Source organism: Bos grunniens, chromosome 13, assembly GCF_055505025.1.
Source record: "Bos grunniens cultivar Pamir isolate PY7600 chromosome 13, Bosgru_T2T1.0, whole genome shotgun sequence".
Classification (NCBI taxonomy): Eukaryota; Metazoa; Chordata; class Mammalia; order Artiodactyla; family Bovidae; genus Bos; species Bos grunniens.
In genome coordinates, this window is record NC_141177.1 from 59094012 (window position 1) to 59116094 (window position 22083).

The following is a 22083-nucleotide window of genomic DNA, read 5'->3' on the forward strand; positions in this document are numbered from 1 at the left end:
AAGAGTCAGACATAATCAAGTGACTGAGCACACACACACACAGTACATTTGAATACAATCAGTTCTAAAATGTATTAGTCGTTTAAATGTTTGACAGCTACTTCTTTGTTATACATATTGAAAGCTTCCCCTTCATCAATTACTATTTCTTAAAATTTTTATTTTCTTGGCTATGTGGCTTCTAGTAGAAGGAACAAAATAAGCAAAAAGTTATGCTTTATTATCTATTTTAAAATATTCAATCTTCTCCAAATGAATAAATATTAATTCAAAAACCTGAGTATATATAATGGTTATGATTCACTTTACTTAGTTCATTCCTAGTAAGTTGAAAGCTTTTACCTCATTTTTCAGGATAAGAAATCATATTTCATGGATATTACCACTAGGTGGCTCAAATGGCTGAAACATTAATTCAATATATAAGCAGAAAAAAACTTCAAAGATAAATATTTTTTCTGTAGTTGTAGGCTTTATATATTAATTTTCTGTAAACTTACATACCATTTATAGATTATGACTATAATACTACACATGGGAGACAATTACTTTAATTATTAGGTCATCATCATGTATGCCATTTTTATGAAGGAGAGAAGATTAATGGACAAAATGAATGAATTATAGCTACATTTTGTCATAAAAATGTAATAATAAAATAAAATCTTACCAGCTGACAGAGAACACTGCCTTCAATGGAGTCTAAAGTGTCAGAGTCTTGAGTTCTATTTCATTTAAATTTATCCAGGCATTTGTAGAGATTACCTGCTATACTTCCTGGAAATTATGGTTACTTATGTCTTTTAGAGGCAAGTGAGTGACTCACAGCCAGAGTTCAAGCTCTCTGTAGTCCATCCAGGGAGCTTGAAAATCAAGCCCTTCTTCCTTATAGCAAGTTATTGAAATGCAAGATGCTCAGGATGTGTCTATTACATTAGATATCTTGGGACTCTCTACTCCTTCTGATTCAAAGAAACAAATGCAGGAAATAATTATTTCTTGCCAACTTTATGAGCATCTTATAATTCTATTGGACTGTTCAGGATAGAGTACCAGGAGGTGAAGAAAAAAGAGGTTCTTTCCAAGCTGGAAAGAAAAGTATTAAGCCTTTTGACTCTGTCAGAGAAAAGAAAACACAACAGGGACTTTGGAATAAGGGGGTGTTATGTGTTTCCTAACCAAGAAGAATCAATATGCCCTCCCATTATCCTGGAGATATCTGGTCCTCTAGGCTCTCTTAGTACTAAGAGAAGCTCTGCTCTAAGTTTAAAGTTTGGGACAACTGAAATTGGTGGTCCAAACTCTCTTTCAAGATGTTGGTTTTATCTTTGGATTATTTGTCTTTACCCTTGAATTATTTGTCTTTGCAATCACCAACTATCGAATCTTCCATGCTATTTCAATTAAAGTTATTTAATTGACTTTACGTTGGGGAAGAAGCAAGACCCTCTACAGGATGAGCTTAAGGGATGATTTTTCCAACTCATGTAACAGGCAAGTAGCATTTTTTCCCCCTAATTAAAAAAAAAATTCCTTCTATGTATTATTCATTATTTGGAGGTACATGTAAGAATTTGAGTTTGGCTTAAAAGAAAAGTATTGATTCTCCCTAAGGGAGTCATAATTTAGGTTCAGGTGCAGCAACAACAGCCTAGTATTTTTATATTTGTGTTCAGGCACCTGACATTTAGGTTTTATTTGAATTTAGAGTTGTAAATATAACATGAATTAGTTATCACATAGCTCTTAAATATTGCGATCTAATTAATTCTCTCCAAGTTTAACAACTTATAGCTGGTCAAAATTCTAACCAGTTAGTTTTTGAGAAAGATATAGAATCTTATTTTCCCAAATTATGGCCATGAAGAGTTTCCATTGAATGATTAAAAAATAAAATCAAAACAACTCAAAGTGGCTTAAACAATCAAAAAGAGACATAATGGCTTACACGACTGAACGCTAAAGCTAGAGTTGTTTTCAAGGTTGATTTGACTCAGTTGCTCCTCAGTGTCATCCAAGACCAAGTTTACTTCTGCATCAGTCTGCCCTTGGAAATGTCAGTTTCACTTTCGGTTCTCTTGGTTGTCTGTTCACAACTGCCTAAGCTATACTTTCATTCATATCCAAGGACAGACAAGGAAGGTGGTTACTCAAAGTTTTTCCAGAAGAGAGAGGACACTTTTCTCCCAGAAATTCTTTAGCAAGCATAGTCTGCAGGTTTACTACCCTCCCGAGATGCAATAACTCTGGCCAGGGAATGGGAGCCCAAATTAGTGTCAGCCAAAGTGACGTGCCCTCAGTCAGTAGCCAGCAATGAAATCTGCTCCTCTCAGTAAATGGGCTACATTCAGGAGATATAGATATTAGAGCAAACATCAAAGCTGTCACAGGAAAGGGAGACAATGTCAGTCGGGGAGTAGGAAGAGGCAAGTGAGGGGTAAATACTGATTTATACACCTGACTCTATAGGGGAAACTCAGACCAAACTGTCTGAGTTTGAATCCAGGTCCTACTACTTGTTGGCTGTATGACCATGGGAAAGCCACTTGACCTCTCTTGTCAAGTGACAGGCAGGTCAATGATTTGCTTAATTCCTTATATCATGGGGATTTTTCTAAAATCCATGGCAAGCAGACTCATCAAGAAACAAAGGGAGAAGAATCAAATCAACAAAATTAGAAATGAAAATGGAGAGATCACAACAGACAACACAGAATACAAAGGATCATAAGAGACTACTATCGGCAATTATATGCCAATAAAATGGACAACTTGGAAGAAATGGACAAATTCTTAGAAAAGTGTAACTTTCCAAAACTGAACCAGGAAGAAATAGAAAATCTCAACAGACCGATCACAAGCACAGAAATCAAAACTGTAATCAGAAATCTTCCAGCAAACAAAAGCCCAGGACCAGACGGCTTCACAGCTGAATTCTACCAAAAATTTATAGAAGAGCTAACCTATCCTACTCAAACTCTTCCAGAAAATTGCAGAGGAAGGTAAACTTCCAAACTCCATCTGTGAGGCCACCATCACCCTAATACCAAAACCAGACAAAGATGCCACAGAAAAAGAAAACTACAAGCCAATATCACTGATGAATATAAATGCAAAAATCCTTAACAAAATTCTAGCAAACAGAATACAACAACATATTTAAAAGATCATACATCATGACCAAGTAGGCTTTATCCCAGGGATGCAAGGATTCTTTAATATCCACAAATCAATCAATGTAATACACTACATTAACAAATTGAAAGATAAAAACCATAAGATTATCTCATTAGATGCAGAGAAAGCCTTTGACAAAATTCAACATCCATTTATGATTGAACCCTCCAGAAAGCAGGAATAGAAGGAACATACCTCAACATAATAAAAGCTATATATGACAAAGCCACAGCAAACATTATCCTCAATGGTGAAAAATTCAAAGCATTTCCCCTAAAGTCGGGAACAAGACAAGGGTGCCCACTCTCACCACTACTATTCAACATAGTTTTCAAAGTTTTGGCCACAGCAATCAGAGCAGGAAAAGAAATAAAAGGAATCCAGATTGGAAAAGAAGAAGTAAAACTCTCACTGTTTGCAGATGACATGATCCTCTACATAGAAAACCCTAAAGACTCCACCAGAAAATTACTAGAGCTAATCAATGAATATAGTAAAGTTGCAGGATATAAAATTAACACACAGAAATCCCTTGCATTCCTATACACTCACAATGAGTAAACAGAAAGAGAAATTAAGGAAACAATTCCATTCACCATTGCCACAAAAAGAATAAAATACTTAGGAATATATCTACCTAAAGAAACAAAAGACCTATATATAGAAAACTTTAAAACACTAATGAAAGAAATCAAATAGATTTGATTTGATCAATCTAATAGATTAATCTAAATCAATCAAATAGATTTTTCCACAAATAGATGGAAAAATATACCCTATTCATGGATTGGAAGAATCAATATAATGAAAATGAGTAACTACCCAAAGCAATCTATAGATTCAATGCAATCCCTATCAAGCTACCAATGGTATTTTTCACAGAACTAGAACAAATAATTTCACAATTTGTATGGAAATACAAAAAACCTCGAATAGCCAAAGTAATCTTGAGAAAGAAGAATGGAACTGGAGGAATCAACCTGCCTGACTTCAGGCTATACTACAAAGCTACAGTTATCAAGACAGTATGGTACTGGCACAAACACAGAAATATAGATCAATGGAACAAAATAGAAAGCCCAGAGATAAATCCACGCACATATGGACACCTTATCTTTGACAAAGGAGGCAAGAATGTACAATGGATTAAAGACAATCTCTTTAACAAGTGGTGCTGGGAAAACTGGTCAACCACTTGTAAAAGAATGAAACTAGAACACTTTCTAACACCATACACAAAAATAAACTGAAAATGGATTAAAGATCTAAATGTAAGACCAGAAACTATAAAAATCCTAGAGGAAAACATAGGCAAAACACTCTCCAACATAAATCACAGCAGGATCCTCTATGACCCACCTCCCAGAGTAATGGAAATAAAAGCAAAAATAAACAAATGGGACCTAATTAAACTTAAAAGCTTTTGCACAACAAAGGAAACTATAAGCAAAGTGAAAAGACAGCCTTCAGAATGGGAGAAAATAATAGCAAATGAAGCAACTGACAAAGAATTCGTCTCAAAAATATACAAGCAACTCCTGGAGCTAAATTCCAGAAAAATAAATGACCCAATCAAAAATAGGGCCAAAGAACTAAACAGACACTTCTCCAAAGAAGACATACAGATGGCTAACAAACACATGAAAAGATGCTCAACATCACTCATTATCAGAGAAATGCAAATCAAAACCACTATGAGGTACCATTTCACGCCAGTCAGAATGGCTGCGATCCAAAAGTCTACAAGCAATAAATGCTGGAGAGGGTGTGGAGAAAAGGGAACCCTCTTACACTGTTGGTGGGAATGCAAACTAGTACAGCCACTATGGAGACCAGTGTGGAGATTCCTTAAAAAACTGGAAATAGAACTGCGATTTGACCCAGCAATCCCACTGCTGGGCATACACACTGAGGAAACCAGAATTGAAAGAGACACATGTACCCCCAACGTTCATTGCAGCACTGTTTATAATAGCCAGGACATGAAAGCAACCTACATCTCCATCGGCAGACAAATGGCTAAGAAAGCTATGGTACGTATACACAATGGAATATTACTCAGCCATTAAAAAAGACTACATTTGAATCAGTTCTAATGAGGTGGATGAAACTGGAGCCTATTTCTGAAGTAAGTCAGAAAGAAAAACACCAATACAGTATACTAACACATATATATAGAATTTAGAAAGGTGGTAACGATAACCCTATATGCGAGACAGCAAAAGAGACATAGATGTATAAAACAGTCTATTGGACTCTGTGGGAGAAGGCGAGGGTGGGATGATCTGAGAGAATAGCATTGAAACATGAATATTATCATATGTGAAACAGATCGCCAGTCCAGGTTCGATGCATTAGTCAGGGTGCTCAGGGCTTGTGCACTGGGATGACCCAGAGGGATGAGATGGGGAGGGAGGTGGAAGAGGGGTTCAGGATGGGGAACACATGTACACCCATGGCTGATTCATGTCAACGTATGGCAAAAACCACTACAATATTGTAAAGTAGTTAGCCTCCAGCTAAAATAAATAAATTAAATTTTAAAAAAAGAAAACGTCTTATAAAAATTTAACTTAAAAAAAAAAAAAAAACTGTAAAAATCCATGGCAGAGAATTCCCTGGAAGTCCAATAGCTAAGACTCCACACTTCCAATGCAAGGGCCAGGTTTAATCCCTGGTTGAGAAACTAAATCCCATATACCACAAGTAAGAGGCTGCATGCTACAACTAAAGATCACTCATTCTGCAACCAAGATCTGCCACAGGCAAATAAATAAATATATAAAAAAAAATCTGTGGCAGTAAACCAAGAATTTATTACTCTTCTTTGTACAAGGCATGCGGAATTGGGAAGAACACAAAAAGTAGCAAAATGATGTTCTGCTTTCAAAGAGCCAGCAATTCAGGGGAGGAAACAAGAGCTCAGAGTTGGTGGTGAAAGACAGATAGGATAAGTTACATAGAAAAGATGTGTTTTCTAAAGTGGATTTTTTTTCCTAATTAAATATTCTTTAATAACAACCATACTTTCTAATGTTTTTTCAAATCCTATATGAAGTCAATATAAATTTTCTGGATGGTCATTTATTAATAATAAATGTCAACAATCACTAATAATCAGTCAATAAAACTACCAGAAAAAAAGAGTAACCAACCAAACTGCAACTATAAAGTGTATAAAACACAATATTGTTAATTTTTTAATATTTAAGAAAATGGAGATGCATGGAGGTGAGGTCCCTTCAAAAAAAATCAGTGGTATTTTTTCCCTTGGAAGTAATTATGTGCTTTTAGTGAAGTATGTGAAACTGGATATTCTGAACCTATTACCAGGTCACAAAACAAACCTCACTGTGGGCACCTAGCTTCTTCCTAAAGTGAAGAATAGATAGACTTCCTTTGTTCTAAAATAAGAGTTTATTCTCAAAGCAGAAGTGCAGCAGGTCAGCGAAGTAATTCAGTAACTACCACCCCTAGAGGGAGCTATGGTGCCTTTTAAGTCACACAAGTTGACTTCTCCCTTCATCTCAGAGAGCACTGCTGGTCCACTGGTCCCTGGGCACTCCTTCCTTCCAACTCTGAGTCCTCAGAATTTGGAACATCCTACTTTTTATCTTTGCATCGAAGAAACAGAGAAAAATGTACATCACTATTGGTACAAATTGGTACAAATTGGTACTGGTAACTTCCTTATATCCCTCAGGAAATGCATAAATAAAATCCTCAGGGTGGCAGAGAGAGGGAATGTTGATAGCTGCTAGGGTCTCTAAGATGGAACCTGCAGGAAAGGAGCTCTCTGGCATTTCTTCCCAGCTGTGTGGGGAGCAGGGGACAGGGCCCTGTCTTTTCCTGTCTGTATCCCCATGTGTGGTTCAGATTAATACCTCAAATAATGTATGCTGAGTCAATTTCAATTTTTCCAGAAAGTTTGTAAACCAACCCAGATTAGATATGAATAAGAAAACAATGATATAAAAGAGAAAAACCACAGGACTAGGGTGGAGACTGGGGAAGATTACAATGAAAATGTTATCTCAAGAGAAGGGAGCAGCTGGGCTGGGCTCACTTAGAGCCTGAATAACAACCAGTACTGGAAAAAGAAAAAGTCTACAGCATTCCAGGAGTGACCAAGCTGGAAAAGACCATTAGGTCTTCTTCAGCCAATCCCTTTATTTTACAGATGAGACGAGAGGTCCATGCTGAGAAGTAACTTGCTGATGGGCTCTCAGCAAACCAGAGGCAAAAGATGAGACCATGAATGAGTCCATCCACCAGTTGAGTTCCACCTGTCCCTAGCACCTAGAATAGAACTTGCTTGTCAAGAAGAGACAGTTTCTTGAAAAACCAGGCACTACCTCAGAGTTTCCGTCAAAGCTTCACTAAGTATTTTCAGGGTTGAACTAAGTGGCCTATGGTTCACCATGACTTAGAAGTAAGGAACCGGTGAGCTCCTTCCACTCACATTTTGCTTTGACCATCCGAGTTCAATGTGGGGGACCACAGTCCTAAGCAAAGGATAGCCAAGAAGGGACCCAATTCATCAAATCTCTTCCATTAGGTCTTTTGAGGATTCTTGGCCCCTGAGTTGCCAGGAGACCTAGATTACTTAGAAAATGTTTGCTGGTGTGATGCAAGTTCAAATCTGAAGGTGTCTAAGGAGACATATCACCATGCATGTGTATAAGATACAACAGAATCCTGGAGTGAAGAAGGGATGGCCTTCAGCAGAAGCCAGCAATCCTAGCAAATCCAAAGGCCTGTGGTTTTCTCACACGCTAGCCCAAAAATGTACTTTAAACACCTACAAACACCTAACCTGCACAGAAACTACAACCTGTAAGATGGGCATTTTAAAATAGATGCTAAAAGAAGTAAATGAGTGAGTGAGTATTGCTTCCATTCAGTCCTGCAAGGTCTGAAGTGGCAGTGTGGGGGAAAAGCCTGTATCATTATCAAAGTTTTCTTAGTACTATTCCACGTGGAGGCTGTTCCTTCAGCCTGTATCCTGAAATGAAACACCAAAACTGACCCTCAAAGACTGTATCATATGGTGAGAAATACCCCTTCGTTGGAAACCAGTGAGGTTTTCAATCATTTGCTATTGCAGCGTGATTTAGCTTCAGGGGGTTAATATAGACATCCAGCCAGAAAGGATTTATTTTAGGCTTTGCAGGTTATCCAGTTTCTGTCAGGACTACTTAAGTCTACTATTGTCATGCAAAGCACTCATAGACTATAGGTAAGCCAATGAGCATGACAATGTTCCAATAAAACTTTATTTACAAAAACAAATAGCAGCCCAGATTTGACCCTTGGGAATTTAGCTGGTTGATCCCTGATGTAGATCTTCCTGGGGAATGTCACTGAAGTAGTTTAGCTACTAGCTAAAAACCCTACAGGCAATTGCCTAAAATCACTTCTTTGCTAATTTTACCCACCCAGTGTTATTCTGGTACATTTTATATTAAAGATAATGTTCTTAGAGACCACTTATTTAGTAAGGCTTAAAGGGGTGGAAAAAGCAAAGAATATTTAACATTTCTTGATGGGGAGGTGGAGGAAAAACTAGGTGGCTATCTTTGCTGCACAAAGCCTTCAAAAACAACTGGGAAGACATGGAGGAAAAGACTTGAAAGGAGAGAGAGATGGCTGAATTAGGGATAAAAAGAAGGGAAAAGGAAGAAGCAGGAAGAGAAATAATACAAAGGTGAGAGAAAACTGCGTGAAGCTAAAATTCCTTATTTGGCTTCCTTCAGTCCCAAGACCAGACAGAATGTTTATTCCTCTACTGCCACCTTCAGTTCTTTTAAGATCCTGGCTCTCTTTTTGCAATTTCCATGATGGGGCTAAACCACTGAGAATGTAACTCCTACGGGTGCTTGTTCAGTTTTTTACTTTAATTACATTTTGCTGAAATCCATGTGGATTAAAAAATGGCAAAACTTGAGTAAATGATTTTTGAATGGAGGGATGAGGATAAGATTAAGGATGGAGGATAAATAGGGACCAAGGTTAATGTTGAGATAGGATGAGGGAGACACAGAGCAGAGGAGGCAGTCCAGGGACAAAGGTACTTTGGAGACAGAGCCTAATTCTATAAATTAGAGGAGTGAGTTTGTGTGTATCTGGGCAATTCCACAAAAGTGGTGTGGTACATTGATAGATGATTAGTTATGAGTGGGATCTGGTGTATGAAATGCAAGCAAAATTATGGAATGAAAAGTAGCACCGGGTAGATCTGGGATAGAAAATCGGGACTTGACTGTCCCCCTGTACTTTATCATGCCTGGTCAGGGCATCAGTGGTAATAAGATTACAGACACACAATCGTTTTACAAATTAGCCAAATCTACTCTATCATTCCATTATGTTTATCTGTGTAAGAGTCTGTCTACATTGTAAGCAACTTGAGGCAGAAATAAACCTTTTTCATCACTATAAAGCCAGCATTCACTACCTCAGCTGTCCAAAAGCTAGCACTCAATGAATTCACATTGAATTAAATTGTTTCCTTTCAATGATAAAATGTAGAATTTTGGAAACTTCTTCTGGGAAATCACCAAGTTACTAGAATGGAGATGGTGAACGCTTTGTCCCTGGAAATTCTCAGAATTTGCCATCTGTTTTTCATGCCTCCATTCTAAAGCTACCATTCTTCATTTCAGCCCATTGTTTGCATTTCTCTAGTCAGCAGCAAAGAGTTCAAATCAAATGCTCACAGTTTTGCTCTAGTCACTGTACTTATCAGTTCAGTTCACTTCAGTCGCTCAGTTGTGTCTGACTCTTTGCGACCCCATGAACCTCAGCACGCCAGGCCTCCCTGTCCATCACCAACTCCCAGAGTCCACCCAAACCCATGTCCATTGAGTCAGTGATGCCATCCAACCATCTCATCCTCTGTTGTCCCCTTCTCCTCCTGCCCTCAATCTTTCCCAGCATCAGGGTCTTTTCAAATGAGTCAGCTCTTTGCATCAGGTGGCCAAAGTACTGGAGTTTCAGCTTCAGCATCAGTCCTACCAACGAACACCCAGGACTGACTGTACTTATAAGGGGCATCTAGTTTCATAGTGACCCCAGGCTGCAACCACTCTCTCTCCCAGTTGATGTGCTGCCTGAGAAGAACGATTGAACAGGAAATGTCCATTGTTGGGACTTCCCTGGTGGTCCAGTGGCTAAGACTCCGTGTTCTGAATGCAGGGAGCCCAGGTTTGATCCCTGGTTGGGGAACGAGATCCTTTAGCCTGCAAAGACTCAGTGCAACCAAATAAATAAGTTTTTTTTTTTTTTTTAATTAAAAAGGCAATGTTCATTGTCACCCTCACAGGGCATCTCCTGGCAAGTCAGTTAACCCTAGTCCAGCTGTGGGTGATGGAGGATGCACTGTCTAGGAGGCCATTATGACATAAAACAGCTAAGCTATTCAAAAGGAGATATGTTTTTGCTTCTGAAAATAACTTCACATAATAGTAGTGGTTCAGTTACCAAGATAATCTAAAGAAAACTAGGATAATGAAATGGGGTGCCATATGTCAAGAAAGCCACACCTGCTGTGTTCTTAACCAAAGGATACTTAAGTTTTGCTTTTCTCTTGTACTTGAGGACACTTCAGTTGGCAAACATACACGTAACTCTCTTCTTACTCAAGTTAGAGGTCGCTTCCTTTAGGAATTTCTTCCCGACCCTCTCCCCCATGTTCCCACTGTTGGATCTGTGCCCTTCTCCCATTCACATGACTCTCATCGGATTGTACTGAAATGGTTTATGAGCCCCCTGCCTCCTCCACCACTGTGTGAACTCCTTTAAGGCAAGAACTATTTCTTATTTGCCTTTGTCACTTCAACCCAAGCACCTAGTAGACATTCATTGGTGCTGCTGCTGCTGCTGCTAAGCCGCTTCAGTCGTGTCCGACTCTGTGAGATCCCATAGACGGCAGCCCACCAGGCTCCCCCATCCCTGGGATTCTCCAAGCAAGAACACTGGAGTGGGTTGCCATTTCCTTCTCCAATGCATGAAAGTGAAAAAATAAAGTGAAGTCGCTCAGTTGTGTCCGACTCCTAGCGACCCCATGGACTGCAGCCCACCAGGCCCCTCCGTCCATGGGATTTTCCAGGCAAGAGTACTGGAGTGGGTTGCCATTGTGTTCTTAAATGGATCACTTATTCACTGATGGTTTATGGAGTCAAAGAGATCACAAATTCAGATCATGGTAGCTTCTCAGCCTTGCTAAGCAACTCAATCATGGGAGATGCAAAATAAATCCCATAGACTTTTCCATGACACTTGGCTGTTGTGATCCCCTAAACATCTTAAGGACTAGTGAAAAAATGTCAGAGATGCCACAACAATGTAATGGATATTTGCCCCTCTGTCTTCACCCAGAGGATGTCCTGTCAAATGAACCTACAAATTTCTGTATCTACAAAACAGAAACAGATTCACAGACATGGAGACTTGGGGTTGCCAAGGGGGAGGTCAGGAGGGAGAGGGATGGATTGGGAGTTTGCGGTTGGTAGATACATCTAGAATTAATGTAAACAACAAGGTCCTAATCTGTAGCTGGGGAACTGTATCCAATACCCTATGATAAATGATAATGGAAAAGAATATTTTTTAGAAAAGAATATTAAAAAGGGTATCCTTTGTGGTTTCTGAGTCACTTCACAATAGTTTTGAGCCATAGGAAGAGACATATAGAAATTTGTGCTTCGGCTTGCTTTAAGGTCCAAGTGACTTTGAAACAGACTTCCTCTTGATTCTTATACCTAGAGGTCCCTCAACCATTTAAGGGCACAGAAACTTTCTATTAACATCTGAATTATTTTTCAGTTCTGATTGCAGTCTCTCAGTCATGTCTGATTCTTTGCAACCCCATGAACTACAGCACACCAGGCTTCCCTGTCCTTTACTATTTCCTGGAGTTTGCTCAAACTCATGTCTCATCACTATCCTATTTTAGTCAGTGACCATAATCTTTCCCAGCATTAGGGTCTTTTCTAATGAGTCAGCTCTTCACATCAGATGGCCAAAGTACTGGTGCTTCAGCTTCAGCATCAGTCCTTCCAATGAATATTCAGGGTTGATTTTCTTTAGGATTGACTGGTTTGATTTCCATGCTGTCCAAGGGACTCTCAAGAGCCTTCTCCAGCATCACAGTTCAAAAGCATCAATTCTTCAGCACTCAACCTTCTTTATGGTCCAACTCTCACATCCATACATGACTACTACCAGAAAAACCATAGCTTTGACTATACGGACCTTTGTTGGCAAAGTGATGTCTCTGCTTTTTAACATGCTGCCTAGGTTGGTCATAGCTTTTCTTCCAAGGAGCAAGTGTCTTTTAATTTCATGGCTGCAGTCACTGTCCCCTAAAAAAATAAAATCTGTCACTGTTTTCACTTTTTCCTATTCTAGTTGCCATGAGATGATGAGACTGGATGCCACGATCTTAGTTTTTTGGATGCTGAATTAATTTTTCTCAAATGAACACTTTGCTTCGAAATCTAGTGTAGTGATCTTTCAGGAAAGGTGTACTGGATGAAGGTCATTACCAACCTGACTCTTTTTTATCTCTCAGCCAAATTAATAGATGTAAATAGGTATCTGTATGTATTCTCAGGCTAAGTAAACCACCCTTGCAGAACTGGAAAAGTTTATTTTCTAGAAACTTGATAATAGGATACTGTTTCTAAGGGAGCACATATGTATAACTGTAGATATATCAACTGAGTCTCCCTTTGAGTCATAATTACTTGTAAAAAAGAGATGAAATCAAACTTAGAATGTGAGCTGTTTCAGCTCCATTAAGTTGTACATCCAGTTAATAAGAACAATAAGCTGATAGCTTTAAATGGGCATCAGTTTGTGACAACTTTGTTAAAATTCCAGCACCATTCAAATCTCCTTTTTGTTTTAAGGACACCATTTTCACAAGGGAGATCTGCAGAGCATTGATTGTCATTTTTGCAATTCAAACATGGGTTTGTTTATCTTTTGGCTGAGAGAGAAACAGACCAGTAGCCAGTATCCTGAAATTGGAAGTGCACCCCATGCTGTCCAGCAGATAGTAGACACTTAGTGACAACTTGTTGAAAGAATAAAAACATTTTCAGTCAAGAGGAAGTTATTTTCCTGAAATAAAAATTTAATGCAGGCAACCACACAAGACTAACTTCTAAAGTAAACACATGTATACTATGCTCTGTGATTGGCTCTATTACTGTTTAAATCATTTTCTTTCTCGCCTGAGACTCAGCTGAATAGCCTGTTTTGAGAGTTAAGCAAACAGACTTCCCTTTCTGGCAGTTTGGAAAAAACTAAAAATGTTCCTTCTATAAAACTACAGAGAATAAGGCCAGAAAAATACACAGCAGACAAAAATGACTGAGAAATTTCAACTGAAAGATAATAATAAGCTAGTAATATTAGACAGCTCCTCAGGGTTTTACATGTTTTTGTAACCAGAAGCTTAGGTTCTTAAATCATAAGTAATGGATAGGACCTTGAGCCTTTTTGAGGAAAGGGAGATTGAACTGAGGCTTCTGAATTAAAGGAGATTCCAGAATCTGTAAAAAGTAACAACAACAAAATGCCATCCAAAAAAACAAAGACTGTTTATTTTGGCCTAAACTTCAGGTGGAAAAAATAATTATCTGTCTCAAAAATGTATAATCATGAGCCTATCCCATTGTCTGGAGACGTTTGAGCCTAAAAGCTAACAACAACAAAAAGTCCTGCCAGCCTGGAAATCTCCTTAGCAGAGGAAGTACAAACTACTCTGGAGGTTGTACAAGATTCCCACTGGAAAGTTCCACTTAAGATGAACTGACAATCCAAAATTTGGATTGTCAGTTATAAATAGACAAAGAAATCATGTTGAAAATCAAGTTACTCAACACATGGTAGAAGAACTTCAAATAATAAAATTGTCAGAGACAAGAAACAAGTATACATATAATAAAGACATATAAACATTATATAAACCCACTCCAGTATTCTTGCCTGGGAAATGCCATGGACAGAGGAGCCTGGTGGGTTACAATCTGTGGAGTCACAAAGAGTCCGACATGAATGAAGTGACTAAGCATACATTACTTAAGTTTAATAAAGACTTGCCAGAAACAGAGAATCAAAGATGTGAAAAATATGAAAAAGAAATTTAAAAATATGAAACACAGAATTAGAAGGTCCAACATAGTTATGAGTTCCAGAAAAAGAGTGCAGAAAAGATAATATTCAAAGATATGTCTTTGAAAGTGAAAAGTGAAAGTGAAGTTGCTCAGTTGGGTCCTACTCTTTTCGACCCTATGGACTGTAGCCTACCAGGTTCCTCCGTCTATGGGATTTCCCAGGCAAGGATACTGGAGTGGGTTGCCATTCCTTCTCCAGGAGATCTTCCCAACTCAGGGACTGAACCCAGGTCTCTTGCATTGTAGGCAGATGCTTTACCGTCTGAGCCACCAAGGAAGCCTATAATGTCTTTAGTTTTCCCAAATATTGATAATAACCTGATCCCTTAATTTCAGGAAGCTAAACAACCCCATACAGGGATTAATAAAAATTCCCAGCATAGTAAATTTCATCCAGTAAGTTATGTTGACTAATCTTTCTGTTATTTCTTGCTTCTGTTTCAAATTGATGGATGTAAGCCTGGTTTTTGAAAACATCTTTTATCTACACATTTAAGATAAAATGCTTCATTGTTAAGTACTGAGAGTATAAAAATATTATCTTCAAAAACCCACGCAAATTCTATTTCTTACCAGAGTGCCAAACACAAAAATCACCTAATGATTATTTGTAATGTTAGTGAATAAGACATAGCCCTGGAGATAAAATATGTCCTCCAGCTTCTAACATCAATGCAATACAACCATTTAAGAAGACCACACTTAGGATGACTTTCTGAGGAAATGCAAATAAAATCAATGATAATAAACAATGCAGAAATAAAAAGTAATCTATGCTGGAATAATTGCTTATTTATATGGAAAAATCTAATAAAATTAGATCTGTATCACACATAATTTACAAAATTCAACTCCAGAGTAAATAAAAGCTAAATGGAAGAAAAAAACTTCTAAACATTGTGGGAAAAATTTGGAAACTAACTTTATGATCCCAGGGTATGTAAAATGTTATTAAATAGAATCTTAAAAACAATAATTAACAAATGATTTGCTAATTAAAGGATAACATTTAAAAATACAAAACCATGGACTGGGAGAAAAGATATTAGTGACCAAATATTATAAAGAGCTCCATTAGATCACTCTCATAATCACTAAGAAGATAAACAACCTTAAAAAGTGAGCAAAAGGGGAATTCCCTGGTGACCTAGTGGTTAGGATTCTGGGCTTTCATGAATGCCCAAGGTTCAATTCTTGGTCAGGGAACTGAGATCCTGCAAGGTGAGCCATGTTGCCAAAAAAAGAAAAAGCAAAAAGATAAACTGACATAATTCTCAGAACAGGAAACCAGAATGGGTGATAAACATATAAAAGATGCTCCACTTCAGTAGCAATCAGGGAAATGCTGATTAAAACAATGAAAAATTCTGAAGATAAGAGCGAGAATGTGGAGCAACAGAAATGACGTTCAGGCAAACTGTCAATTGGCACAGAGTTGAAAGAACCATTTGGCCAGAGCTGGTCTTGGTAAAGATGTGTGTTCCCTAGGACCCTGCCATTCTACTCTCTCCTGTGTATTCCTGAAGAGATTCTTACATAAGAGATGGAGAAATGGTTGTTTTTTTTTTAATGTTTAATATAGAATTCATTGACACTGAGAAGAGTTTGAAACAACTGCTCAAGGGAAAAGAGCTGGAAAAAGTAATTTGGACTATTCGCCTAATAAAATTAAAGGCATGCCTCTGGAAAAGGAAATGGCAATCCACTCCAGTATTATCACCTGGAAAATCCCATAGACAGAGAAGCCAGAGCTACAGTCCATGGGGTTGCAAAGAGCCGGACATGACTTAGTGATTAAACAACAACAACAAAAGATTATTTTCTTTGAAATCCTAATTCTATAATTACAATCACTGTACCGTAACTAAACCTGCTGTCTTGCTTTCTGCTGTCAGGTTGATATACTATTACTGCTCTCATCAGTGGTATTTCTGATGCTATTTTTCTTAAGTGGCATATTGAAACAAATATGGGGTCAAGGTTCCCCGGCGTAATGCTTTTGGGCAAATATTTGGTCAGATCTTTGTTTTGGGCGCTAGGTGACAGGGAATGTAGGCAAGATCTCTTTCAACAACCAATCAGCAATTCCATTGTGTGAGTTGGTTAAAAAATGTTGGCGGTGGGGGGGATGGGGGGGTGGGGGGGTGGGGAGCGGGACTTCCCTGGTGGTCCAGTGGCTAAGGCCCCTTATTCCCAAAGTAAGGGGCCCCGGTCTGATCCCTGGTCAGGGAACCAGATCCCACATGCCGCATCTAAGAGTTCGCATGGGGAAACTAAGACACGGCACAGCCATATAAATAAATATTTTATATGAGCCCATCAGAAACCTGGAACAAATAAAATATTATATTTGAAAAAAGAGATGCCCAAAATTTTTAAGGCTATATTTGTATCATAAAAGGATAAAAACGGGGGAGGGTGCAGGAGGATGATAGGGTTTCATGGGGACTTCAGTTGTGTTTGAGCTCTTAAGCCAGGTGATCTGGATGTGGAGTGCGCATTATACCATCATCTCTGCTTATTATGCTTCTCTGGTGCCTCAGTGGTAAAGAATCTACCTGCTAATGCAGGAGACACAGGTTCAATCCCTAAGTTGGGAAGAGCCCCTGAAGAAGGAGATGGTAACCCAGCTTGCTTGGGAAATATCATCAACAGAGAAGCCTGTTGGGCTACAGTCCATGGGGTTGCAGAAGAGTCAGACGTGACTTAGCAACTAAACAACTGCACTTCTTACAGGTCTACAACATATCATAATTTTGAGAAATAATTAAAAATAGGGACTTCCCTGGAAGTCCAGTGGTTAAGACTTTGCCTTCCAATGAAGGAAATGGGAGTTCAATCCCTGGTCAGGGAGCTATGACCCCACATGCCTTACACCAAAAATCCAAAACATAAAACAGAAGCAATATTGTAACAAATTCAATATAGCCTTTAAAAATGGTCCACATTAAAAAAAAAAAAACCTAAAAGAAAGAAAGAACTCAAAATAGATGCAAATTCCTGCACTCTGAGATGAAACTTGTGAAACAATTTCTGTTTCATGCTAAGGAGTGGGCTGATGTGTATTCCTGGGCCTTCTGAAGCTCTAGGAAAAGGACAAGAAGACACCTCTGCCATGGCCTGGGTTAGTGGTAAAGGAAGCTTTACCAGCTTTACAACATTTTACATGCTGTACAGAATATTTTAGATGTTAGTATCCCTAGTAAAATTCCCTGACATCATTTGAGCCTAAGAAAAACAGGGAAAGGATATTAACTGCATTGTCATTCAGTCACTAAGTCATGTCCGAATCTTTGAGACCCCATGGACTGCAGCACACCAGGCTTCCCTGTCCTTCACTATGTCCTAGAGTTTGCTCAAACTCACATCCGTTGAGTCGGTGATGCTATCCAACCATTTCATCCTCTGTCACCCCTTCTCTTGCTCTCAATCTTTCCCAGCATCAGGGTCTTTTCCAATGAGTCAGCTCTTCCCATCAGGTGGCCAAAATACTGGTGCTTCAGCTTCATCATCAGTCCTTCCAATGAATATTCAGGGCTGACTTCCTTCAGGATTGACTGGTTTGATCTCCTTGCTGTCAAAGGGACTCAAGAGTCTTCTCCAGCACCACAGTTCAAAGGCCTCACTTCTTCAGTGCTCAACCTTCTTTAGAGTCCAACTGTCATATCTTCACATGACAACTGGAAAAACCAGAGCTTTGACTATATGGACCTTTGTTGGCAAAGTAATGTCTCTGCTTAATATGCTGCCTAGGTTTGTCATAGCTTTTCTTCCAAGGAGCAAGCATCTTTTAATTTCATGCCTGCAGTTATCATCTGCAGTGATTTTGGAGCCCAAGAAAATAAAGTCTGTCACTGTTTCCATTGTTTCCCCAACTATTTGCCATAAAGTGATGGGACTGGATGCCATGATCTTTGTTTTTTGAATGTTGAGTTTTAAGCCAGCTTTTTCACTCTCCTCTTTGACCCCCATCAAGAGGCTCTTTAGTTCCTCTTCACTTTCTACCATTAGAGTGGTATCATCTGCATATCTGAGGTTGTTGATATTTCTCCTGGCATTATGAAAATTGTTTTTTTATGCACTTTGATAGCACTTAAATCTCTCAGCCCCCAAAACAGAATGATAAAATGGAAATAGAACACCTTAGACCCATTTGTTCAAGTACCTATAAGCTTCTCTCTCAAACAGGCAAACCACATTTTCACTTAAAATATTTATCGAACACACTATGCAATTTATTTATGTATATAGTTATTTCCTCTCTTCATCTCAAAACGCATTTGAAACAGTTAAACCTTTATTACAAATAAAATGAAGTCAGATACTTGGAGTAATTCAAAGTATAAGTATTAGAATTAGACGATCCCTACACACAAGAAGCTTGCAAAATAATTTATGAAACCTTTGATCCAAATCTTACAAGCACATGTTCTCCATATACAGACTATCATTACATTTAAACTGCCAAGTACTAGCAATACACAGGGAGCAAATCCCATCAGTGTCAGACAAAATATCTACTTTGCCCTAGACTTTTCTAGTCACTGATGAAATTGGGATTAACCTTTTTTGCTGGTCATTTAGCAATCCCTAAAAGACATAAAAAATCCAATTTTGCAATCTCACAGCAATTTCATAGTCCCATATCAAGTAATTTTCTTTGTATGCCCTCTCTCCACAGGTGCTAACTGCCTAGAACAATGTTACCATGATCATGTTTGGAAAATGATCCAATTCAAAGTATTATGGGACAATTGTTCCATTAGCAATTGCCAACAACAGAAAGATCCTACACAGTACTTCTTGAAAACAGTCTCACCCTGGTCAGATGAATCCTGCATAGGCTGGAATTAAAATCTTTCACTCCCATGAAGTTTTTTGAGCCCAGGAAATTTTCTAATGGACTGGTTTGCACATTGAAAGCCTTGAGGAAATAATAATAGCAAAGCCTGCTTCAAGTAATGTGACGGTGGGGCAGGGGAATGTCAGACTAGAGGAACCAAGAGAGACCAAGGGGAACTCAGCTGTCATAGTGGCTTCTGAGTCACTAGATCCAGTCTCTTTGAGATTGCTGTTAGTAGAGGGGTTTCTGTCTAATTGATTTTGTAATTGGTACATAAGAAATACATGAGCTAGTCACCTTCTTTGTGACTAGGATCACATCTCTCAAATATGATGTCATACCTCAAAGGAGTTCGAGGTCCACCTGGCACCCTCATTTTACAAAAGAAGGAAATAGAGTCTTGGGGAGGCCAAGCAATTTTCCCTGTTATAGTAAAATCATAAAACAAGTAGCAAGGCTGATGATGGCAATTACAGACTGTTCCTCAACATGGTACGATGTGTCTATTGGAAGAGTCTCACCTGCATGCTGAAATAGCCACATGACAGAGGCCCAAACAGGAAACAGCAACCATGACAGCATTTCTAAATATACATCCAGAGGAGGCTTTGTGATTCTTTGATCAGAGGGGAGTGTTAGGAAAAGTATCTGTCCATACATGCTTAAACAGTCAAATAATGTGGTTTCCCCGCATTACAGATATGAGAGCATGGAAAAGAAGAAGCACCTTTTCTACTTGTAGGTGAACCCTGAGTCTTTGAAAGTGGCAACTCTCAAAGGTTGCCGAAGTAGAGGGTGTGCCCCAAGATGACTGCAGTCAGAAAGCAAAAATGTAGCTCCCATAAAGAGAATTCAGACAAAATGCCCCTGCTTCTTCTAGCCATCAACTGGGAGACACTGTCCCAACAAGATCCCACCTTCAACCCCATCCCTGAGCAAAGAAGTTGGATCTCAGGTGTGGCCTCCTGAGCAGCTTCTTCTGCTTCAGTGCTATTCAGTCTCCCTGTTCACTGGCAAACTTACCTAGTTAGAAACCCCTCAACCTTATCGGTCACTCATTGCTGACAACTTGAAAGAAAATGACTTATCCCATCTTCCCTTCTTGCTCATATATGTCATACTGCATAGTTCTAAATCTTTACACACATTCATATTTCCTCCTCATAACAGCTCTGTAAGGTGAGTACTACTATTATCCCCATTTTACAGATGAGCAAACTGAGACACAGAATGGTGATGGTAATATAAATTACTACTACTAATTTACCTGTTTGGTGTGTAACTCAAAGCTATGTTCTAACATTTGAGATGTCTTTCAGGAGACTTAAGAGGAGAAGGTTAGTAACACAATTGACCTATAAAAGCCTACATATAAAATCTATAATCTTGTGTGGATGGCTCTTAAATTTTACTTACACGCAGGGCTGACTCTGGGGGAAGTTTGAGGGTCTGTCTACTCCAGGGTCCTCTTACTGCTAAAGAATAAGAGTATGGCTTCACACCATCTTCATATTTACCCTCAGGAAGAACTCCTAGCAGTTTTGAAAACTTAGCTTGGGTATGCTTCAGACAAAATAAAAATCCACACATCATTTTAAAAACATTTTTCAGTTCATAGAAATAGGGTGCTATCAGTCATATCATTTTCCTTGTGACACTAATTAAGATCTTTTAATATTCTGCCGGGTCCTAAAAATAATTTGAGCCACGCTTGTTTCATGTTTAACATATTGTTCATTCTCTTGGCTCTACCTGTTAAATATTTGGGAGCTCAGTAATAGATCAACTTAGTCAGGCTGCAGAAAGAAATCTATGGTCATTTACAAGTGATCTCTGTTCCAACTTCAAAATCAAAAGATAAAATAATTTCATAGCAGAAATGAAATAACATTTTATACTATGTTTTATGGAATGGACTGACCCACATGAATCAATAGCTTAATATTTAATTTCTTTTGTAATTTCTCTAAGCACTTCAAAGACTCAAATGTAATAGAGGTGATTTCCTTAGGGTTAAGTGTTAAGAAGGCAATGGCACCCCACTCTGGTACTGTTGCCTGGAAAATCCCATGGATGGAGGAGCCTGTAGAGTCAGATACAACTGAGCAACTTCACTTTCACTTTTCATTTTCATGCATTGGAGAAGGAAATGGCAACCCACTCCAGTGTTCTTGCCTGGAGAATCCCAGGGACGGAGGAGCCTGGTGGGCTGCTGTCTATGGGATCACACAGAGTCAGACACAACTGAAGTGACTTAGCAGTAGCAGCAGTAGCAGCAAGTGTTAAGAACTTAAGCTCATCAGCTCTCAAACTCAAACTGATGCTTTTAACATCACCTTCACCACCCCACGTATCACACGAACACAAGCAAGAGAGAAGCAGCCCAATCCAGCTCAATATATGACAGAAAAACCGGTTCTTATGTAAGAGTCAATGCACACCTCACCCAGTTACATAATTAAGTATATTTGGCAGGAGAAGCCTGACAAGACTGGAATACCCTGCTTGTTTGCAAGTGTTCCAACAGAAGTAGGGATAGGGAAAAACACCAAGAAGTGCCAGTTTGAGATACTCAAAAACCTTTATGTCTGCCTAAACAAATCACCCATTTGTATGGCTGCTGTCTTAATTTAGGCTGCTATGACAAAATACTATAGACTGGGTGTCTGAAACAACAGACATTTTATTTTCTCAGAGTTCTGGAAGCTGGAAGTCTAAGATCAGAGTGCAGATGGCCGCTTTCCCGTTGTGTGCTCAGGAGGCCTTTTTGGGGTGCATGCACCTAGAGAAAGGGGTTTCTCTCTCTTTTCTTATTTAGATTAGGTTATGAAGGTCCTGATTACCTCCTAAAAGCCCCACTTCCAAATACCATCACAC

The 22083-nt window shown here is 38.8% G+C and overlaps 1 long non-coding RNA gene across 21 annotated transcripts in view; it reads right to left on the minus strand.

The window, feature by feature from the left end:
• LOC147361060 (uncharacterized) overlaps positions 1-22083 on the minus strand; it is a 137850-nt gene that overhangs the window by 97404 nt on the left and 18363 nt on the right. The gene's annotated exons all lie outside the window — the stretch shown is intronic.